This window comes from Odontomachus brunneus, unplaced genomic scaffold, assembly GCF_010583005.1.
Source record: "Odontomachus brunneus isolate Ranch 3 - 2012 unplaced genomic scaffold, Obru_v1 Obru_scaffold_231, whole genome shotgun sequence".
Classification (NCBI taxonomy): domain Eukaryota; kingdom Metazoa; phylum Arthropoda; class Insecta; order Hymenoptera; family Formicidae; genus Odontomachus; species Odontomachus brunneus.
The window spans coordinates 292,138-301,030 of record NW_022639681.1 but is presented as its reverse complement, the minus strand read 5'-3'; the positions used below and the strand labels follow the sequence as shown (position 1 = coordinate 301,030).

The window sequence follows — 8,893 nt, the reverse complement described above, 5'->3', positions numbered from 1 at the left end:
TTTCCCCAATAAAAATTCCGACTAAAATTCCGAAATAACCCTGGGAAATACAGCACTAAAATTCCTTAATCCGCGAAGTAAACTTCGCCGAACCTTATCCTTGGGATCAAAAGGAATCGCTGGATAACAAAAAATTATGTCCGCTACATTTTCTAACTTACGTTATCCGGTTCCGCCTCATCTGCTGATTCCCTCACCACCTTAAAAATCCTCCAATAACCTTCTCTTTTGAAATGTATGATTTTCTCCACCCACAACCCCAGCCAAGAAGATTTCCTTAACACTGTCTACTTACTTACTACTGGATACAGCAGTCCCCCATACCATTTTCTCTGACGAATCCAACAACCTAGGAACCCCCAAATTTCCACATCTTCCCTACCAAACCATTTCCAGTTGATATCGTATATAACCGCAACTCCGCGCACCGCGTGGCACTAAGGAAAAATCCAAGTATCCTAAGAGTTCAGCTATTCAACTCTCTGTGCTTATTGCTGTATTCATCGTGCGATCGTCCGCAACCCTCACACACAAATACCAGGTTCCATTCAGACGAAGATCGAAGGGGGCCCAACTGAGAAATCCAGCAACAGTTACTCTCCTCCAAATCGCACGTCAACAGTAAGTTATCGTTTTGTTACTCGTTTTCTTCCCCTCAATATCAAAACTTTAACTCCGGGTAGATGTCTTCCCATCTTAACCCATTGGTAATTCCGGGGTGTCAACTTCTCTAAGTTGGTTTGTCCTTTCCCGTTGTAGTGGGACCCCGACTGTGTCATCAGACAAGCGACTTTCGCGATTCCCCCCCTTTTTTTACATCCTGGAGTTGTTTCTCTCTCTCTCTCTCTCTCTCTCTCCTTCTCTCTCTCTCGCGTACAGTATTTGTCCCGGATTACGCACAGGTCGCTACCTAGACTCCTGGATCAGCAAAACCTACCACCCTTCCTATCTCACTTGGCGGTTTTTCTTTTTTTTTTCCTCAAAATCTGCCTCCTCGTCCAGCACCTCCACCTATTCCTCCATCTTCCCCCACGACCTACTTTTCACCCTCTTCACCTCCCAATGATCCTGAGCATTAATGCTCAGCCTCACCCAGAAGTCCACACACACACACTCACATAAACACACACACACACGCGTACTTTGTCTTCGTGCCAGTAGTTAATAAAAATTGTAACAACCCCGCAAGAAAAATAAATGTAATCGTTAAGAATTATCTAAATTCTAATTCAAATTATAGCAATACAATTTCTTTTCGAATCCTTCCCTTTTCCCCCTTTATTTCTCTTATCCGCTCTCGGTCCGTCCGCGATAAAGAGATTCAGTTCTCTGATCGAAAAAGGACCACTCGTCGTACGTCGATACACGTGTAAAGCGATCCTTCTGGTCGCTGACTCGTAACTCGACCTGCTAGTACGATCGAGGCCTTACGTCGTGTTGCGTTCTCTACCAGGACGTAACATCCCGACGTAACACGAGCATTGAAAGACAATACAACGAGATACACGATAAAGTGACAGCATGACAATGCTCGACCCCATGTTGCGAAAGTGGTCAAGACATACTTGGAAACGTTGAAATGGGAAGTCCTACCTCATCCGCCGTATTCTCCAGACGTTGCTCCCTCTGACTATCACTTGTTTCAATCAATGGCACACGGCCTGGATGACCAGCACTTCCGGTCTTATGAAGAAGTAAAAAATTGGATCGATTCGTGGATCGCCTCAAAAGATGACCAGTTTTTTCGACGCGGAATTCGTACGCTGTCCGAAAGATGGAAGAAAGTAGTGGCTAGCGATGGACGATACTTTGAATCATAAATGTATAACCAGTTTTTTACAATAAAGCCTCGAATTTCGGAAAAAAACGAATTGCGGAAACAAAGTTGTACACCTAATATATTTGAATATCTATCGATATCAGTGAGATTCGATGATAAAAATACACGTGAAGAGCGTAGACAAACAGATAAATTAGCTTGCATTCGTAATATTTGGGATCTTTTTATAAATAATTGTAGAGCATTGTACGAACCAGTAGTAATTGCACAATAGACGAACAATTGCTGTCCGTGGGCAATGTCCGTTTAAAATGTATTTGCCAGCGAAACCAGATAAATATAGTCTGAAAATTGTTACGATTAATGACGCAGCAACGCATTATAGGTTTGATGCGATTCCGTATGTGGGAAGTGTGAATAAAAAAGCTACAAAAGCAGTACCGTCTTATTATGTGCGCAAATTATGTGAAAGTATTTATCAGAGCAGTCGCAATGTCACGACAGATAATTGGTTTACTTTCGTTCAAATTGTACCAAAAATAAGAAACGAGTTTCATTTGACTATGGTAGGCACTATACGTACATAAGTACGTATACGCACTATACGTACATAAGTACGTATAAGCACTATACGTAAATAAGTCAGAAATTCCTTAGTGTAGTTTCAAAAAAGTACTACCCGAAGGCTCGAATTCACAATTTTTATTACAATGATAATATGACGCTCGTTTCGAATCCCAAAAAGAAAAAAATAGTTCTATTACTGTTGTCATTACACAAGACCGGCAAAATGAATAAAACAGAAAATAAACCCGAGATTGTTCTTTTTTATAATAAGACTAAGAGTGATAGTTTTGATAGTACTAATAGTTTTGATAGTACTGATAGTTTTGATAAAAAGTGTCATGATTACATTATAACACGTAGAACCGCTCGATGGCCTATGCGAATCTTATACGGTATTCTCGACCAATGCAATGTAAACGCATGTATTTTATACTCCTTATGTTCTGCAAACAAACTCCTCCAAAGGCGAGACCTCATTTTAGATCTGTCTGCCTATGAGCTCTTGTGAAGCCTATGCTCAAACACCCTTTAATGTTTCCCACATTGAGGGTTTTTTAAGGAATACTATTTCCAATTTTTTTCTCCTGAACAGAGACCAGAAGAATAAGATCCTCGCGATGAGCTACCTTGCAATGTAATGGATAAGCCAAAGCGTCAATTATTGTCAATTATGTCTGTCTTCTGCCGACCACAAAACCAGATTTTTTGTATCCGCTGTTGCAAACCAATGTGTAAAAAGCACATTGCTAAAATTTGTGTGAGTTATGTGTGTGTGTGTGCGAAAAAGATATTTAATTTTTTTATATAAATAAATTTTCTTATTTTTGTATTAATATTTCGTGTATTATCGTTTTTGTATTAATATTTCGTGTATTATCGTTTATGTATACCTTATATAAAAAAAATTAAAAATAAAGCGTCTTATACGTGAGAAACTGTGTATTCCAAAATGTTAAAATTTAGTGATTTTCATTTTGCAGAAAAAATATGTTTATTTTAATAAATCTTGAAACGACCGCAAAGACCTTAAAGTTTAACTCTATGAGTTTACATTAATCACCTGTAAAGTTCATTTATCTTATTTTAAAGCAAAGATACGGGACTTTGAAAAAAACCAATTTTTCTGAAAAATGTGTTGACATTTTACAAAATATTTCTATACTTAATCAAATTAATTTTCGATATTTTAGCTACAATATTCATTTTTGTGAGATTCTAAACTTTCATTTAAACAAAGAAATTCTAATTCAAAAACATTCTAATTGGTTTAACTCCGAGATATGAATTGAAAATTGTTCGGGTAACGCACATCCAGTCTAGTAACAACGGTAAATTTCGATAGTCTAGTAACTGTAGGTTAAATACTGTACAACTTTTGTAGGAAATATTTTTTTCATATAGGAAATATTCAATAACAATGAAAAACTCCTTTTTTCTCAAGGGGCTGTTTCAACCTCTAAATCTCGAATTCGGCCGATAACAAAAATACGTGTCTAATAGTTTTTCATGCTCTACAACATATCCAAAGCGCATCAAAATCGATGAGCAACAGTTCTGTCAGATCCATTGTTAGTATTAGGTGGTAAACTTAGTTCCTGCGGCTCACAGTTAGATGACGTTAGTTGTAGGTATAATTTATTTTGACATCTGAAACTGGCTGCATTTTAGAGGTTAGACATCTGTCAATAAAATTCAGTGCGAAGAGATTCATTTAAGCAAGCAGTGCTATTTTTTCTTTTGATCAAATATGGAACGTGATAAGTTGTTTTTTCGACATGTGCTGCTTCATTACTTTGACTTGAAAAAAACTGCAGCTGCAGCTCATAAATTGCTTTTCGAAGCTTATGGCAATTATGCTCCATCGGAAAGAACATGCCAAGTATGGTTTCAGCGATTTAAGAGTGGTGATTTTGATGTCAATGATAAAGAACGCTCAGGCCAACCGAAAAAGTTTGAAGACACCGATTTGCAGGCATTATTGGACGAAAACTCTACTCAAACGCTCCAAGAATTGTCTGCAGCATTAAATGTTACTCCGATGGCTGTTTCCAAACGTCTACATGCAATGGGAAAAATTCAAAAGGAGGGAAAATGGGTACCACACGAATTAACCGCAAATGCCATTGCGAATCGCTTAAACATCTCTATTTCTCTGCTCGCCAGGCAGAAAAAGAAGAGTTTTTTGTGGCGCATAGTGACTGGCGATGAAAAATGGATATACTTCGATAATCCTAAACGAAGAAAATCATGGGTAGACCCTGGCCAACCATCGACATCCACACCAAAGAGAAATATTCATGGCCACAAAGCAATGCTTTGCATTTGGTGGGATATGCACGGCGTCGTTTATTATGAGCTACTCAGACCGAACGAAAGTATCACGGGGGATCGATATCAATCACAATTAAACCGTCTGAATGAAGCATTGTTGGAAAAAAGGCCAGCAGTAGCCAGCAATCGACGTAAAGTCATGCTTTTGCACGACAACGCTCGACCACACGTTGCCAAAGCCGTCAAAGAAACACTGATGCAGCTCGAGTGGGAAGTTTTCCCGCACCCAGCGTATTCACCAGACTTAGCTCCTTCGGACTATTACTTGTTCCGGTCGATGCACCACGGCTTGGTGGATACACACTTCAGAAATTACGAGAATGTGCGAAAATAGATCGACGAATGAATTGCATCAAAAGATCAATCGTTCTATCGTCGCGGAATCTACGCGTTGCCCGAAAGATGGGAAAAATGTATAGCTAGGGAAAATGTATAGCGAGGGAAAATACTTCGATTAATGTATTTTTTGCTTTTGATGTCGAAATAAATGAGTTTTTTAAACAAAAAACCGCAGGAACTAAGTTTACCATTTAATATGTTGTTGCAAGATACTGTAGTAATCTTCTTCTTTCATTGTTCCAACTACTTTCATTAAATATCCAGTCTTATTTCCTCTAAGACATCCTCAGACCATTCTCCTTATTTTATTGTTGAAAGTACGAGGGTAGTCTCAGAAGTACCCGACCTGACGTATAGATGGCGGTTGTTGCTTGAAAAAAATCATTATGGCCGAAAGCATCAACCTTATAAAGCTGAAGTTTGAAGTTTCAAGACGCTACGTTTTTAGTATTAGTTTGGCAGCTATCAATAGTGAACGCTTTCAGTACATTTGTAAACATGGAGAAAATTGGTCATCGTTATGTGATACAATATTTGCATTTGAAAGGTCTCAGCCCAACCAATATCAAAGCTGAGCTAGATTCTACTCTGGGGGAGTCTGCTCCCTCGTTTACAACAATAAAATATTGGGTGGCAGAATTTAAAAGAGGCCGTAAGAGTTGCCAAGACGAATATCGCAGTGGTCGACCAAATGAGGTGACCACGCCAGAAATGGTGACGAAAATCCACAAAATGGTATTGGATGACCGTCGACTGAAAGTGTGCGAGTTAGCTGACATGGTAGGCAAAAAGTGCTGTACATTGCATATTGACTAAAAATTTGAACATGAAAAAGCTATGCGCACGATGGGTGCCGCGTTTGCTCACAATTGAACAAAAACAGCGTCGTGAGGATGTTTCAATCGAGTGTTTGGCGATGTTTCGCAGTAATAAGGCCGAGTTTTTGCGTCGATTCATAATCATGGATGAAACATGGGTTCATTATTTCACACCTGAGACGAAAGAACAGTCGAAACAATGGACTGAAAGGGGAGAATCGGCTCCGAAAAAGGCGAAGACAACTCCATCGGCTGGCAAGGTTATGGCGTCATGGTTTTTTGGGATGTGCGTGGGATAATTTTCATTGATTATCTTCAAAAAGGAAAAACAATCAACGGCGAGTATTATGCGAACTATTGCAGCGTTTGAGTGATGAAATCAAGAAAAAACGTCCGCATTTGGCGAAAAAGAAAGTGTTGTTTCATCATGACAATGCACCGGCTCACACGTCCGTTATTGCGATAGCCAAAATCAATGAGTTAAAGTTCGATTTGCTTTCTCACGCACCCTATTCACCAGATTTAGCCCCCTCAGATTATTATCTATTTCCAAACTTGAAAAAATGGCTTGGTGGTAAAAGATTTGCTAACAATGAAGAGGTGGAGTCTGCGGTTGATGGCTATATTGAGGAACTCGATGGTTCTCACTATAAACATGGTATCGAAGCTATTGAACATCGCTGGGAAAAGTGTATCGAGCTAAAAAGGGACTATGTTGAAAAATAAAGATATATTTTTTCAAAATTTTTGTGTTTTCTTTGTTAGGCCGGGTACTTCTGGGACTACCCTCGTATATATGCATTGAGGATTCATACAATCCCCAGACAAATGGCGTACAAAGTAACGGCGCTTATTTCTAAATATATTACGAACTTCAATTCATCTGTAAATAAGATTCTTTCCCAGTCCTCTTCTGTCTAGTCTTGACGCATCTTAGCTCATCAAAGTTTTTTTCTTATTAATAGCCCTTAGTAACAACTTTTTGCAGCTATGTACTCTTTAAAGTTCTTAGCTGCCAAACGCCATCTCTCTGTTGATTCACTCACTAGGGTTTCTCTGAATGTGTTGAATTCAACAGTCTAATTACGGACGGTTTTGAATCTCGCTTACTTGTCACTACCAAAAACTTCACTTTGGCTGTGTTTGCTTTGGACGCTCACGCGCTGTAAACGTTCACGCTTATAAACTTTTATAAACGGCATTCGATTTGGTATCTGAGCGCTTACACGTCAGTAAGAAATATCGTTCACTTTGGCGATTATAAGCGTTTATAAGTGTGTAAGATCATAGAAAAAGTATTAGTGTATATGTCATTCGCATTAATATTAACGCATTAATATTAACGGTGCTAGAATTACTGCGTGATTCTAACGAAGATTATAAAAATCTTTATGATAATGTTCTGAAAAATATTATGATTGCAAACAAATATTCTATTCAAAGACCTATACAACGACTGGTAAGTTATGTACAGAATATCATACCAAATTATAATGATGAATAATTTAAATCACATTGCAGTGATAAATATTGTGTAAATACGTATCGATTTTCGTATCTTTTAATCCGAATAAACCTACCTTTTTAAAAAAGGAAAAGGTAAAAAAGACACCAAGTTCACGCGCTTGCCTATACGAGTAGAATTATACAAAAATTAATATTTTTATAAAAAATATTTCATTTGTAAAATAACACATTTAAAAATGTTAATAAGAAATATTTGTATTTAAACTCCTATTTTCTACAAAAAACATAATATCAGATAGACCATGTGAAAATAATTCACGTGTTTCTCTACATGAATAAAATTATATAAAAGCGAATATGCTCTCATATGTGAAATATTTCACATACATACTTTCAGAAAACATAAATCTAAAGACGTTAAAGCATAATATTATTTAAATTTCTATTTTCTACAAAAAGGTTAAAAAATAATTAGATCAAACGAAAATACCATTGCGTATATAACAGATTTGTATATTCACACCACATGTGGTAACTATTGACTTCTTTTCATTGGTAACCATGTAAAAATTAAGAGAAAATAAAATTAAGTCACACAAAAACACTTGGCGTGCTCGTGTCACAATAAAGTGCATTGAAATTTACAAGTTATTAGATATACAAAATATTATTTGGAACATATATTTAAATTGTGATGATGCAGTCGTCACCACCGACCCGACCGTTTACCAGTCGAATCGGACACGGTGCGGTGCGCCAATATCTTTCTAAGACACTCATATCGCGCGATAGCTCAGCGGATCTCAGTCGCTACCGCGTCGGCCGGAGCACGTGCACAGCGCATGAGAGCTACACGCCGTGCTCCTACCGACTCCCACCGCCGAGCACAAGATGCCGAGAAGGGACTCCCAAGCACCCGCTTATATACCCATATAAGCTTGCGGAGCTACTCGACACCATTTCCGTGAGTCATCTCACTCGAGCGACTCAATCGAGCTGTCTCGGCATCTTCACTGCTTCCTGAGACGAAAGCCCCGCTCGAGTTATTTCGGCATCTTCATCGCTTCCTGAGGCAAAAGCCACAGTCGAGCTGTCTCGATACCCGAACCGATTCCTGAGGCGCAAGTCCCAGTTTAGCTATCTTGACACTCTCACCAACCCCACGAGCGCACCGCTTACCGCTTCACGCTACTTGCGATCACCACTTACGAACCACCGCTGCCGTTTCGCACTGCTTGCGATCATAGCGCCGTTGCGAACTTCCCGCTTGCCGCTTCGCGCCGCCTACGAGCCCACCACCGTTTAGGCCTTAGCTTACGACACGGCCACCGTGCGACCTGCGAACCTATCGCACCGCTGTTACGCTACCCAGCGGGCCCGTGTACAAACCCAGAACAAGAACAAAGGTATTGTTAAGTTTATGAGGCTAGTCACTCTCTTCCTCCTCTGCGTCCAACCGAACCCGGACGCCCGGCGAGTTGTCCGATCAAGCTGAAAAGTTCGAGCAAGCGGACGGCCCGGGAAGGACCGCCCGTCACAAAATTATATATATATATATATATATATATATATATATATATATATATATATA

The 8,893-nt window shown here is 39.1% G+C and overlaps 1 protein-coding gene across 1 annotated transcript in view; it reads left to right on the top strand.

Annotated features, from left to right (window-relative positions):
* LOC116852505 (tachykinin-like peptides receptor 99D) overlaps positions 1-8,893 on the top strand; it is a 69,210-nt gene that overhangs the window by 44,520 nt on the left and 15,797 nt on the right. The gene's annotated exons all lie outside the window — the stretch shown is intronic.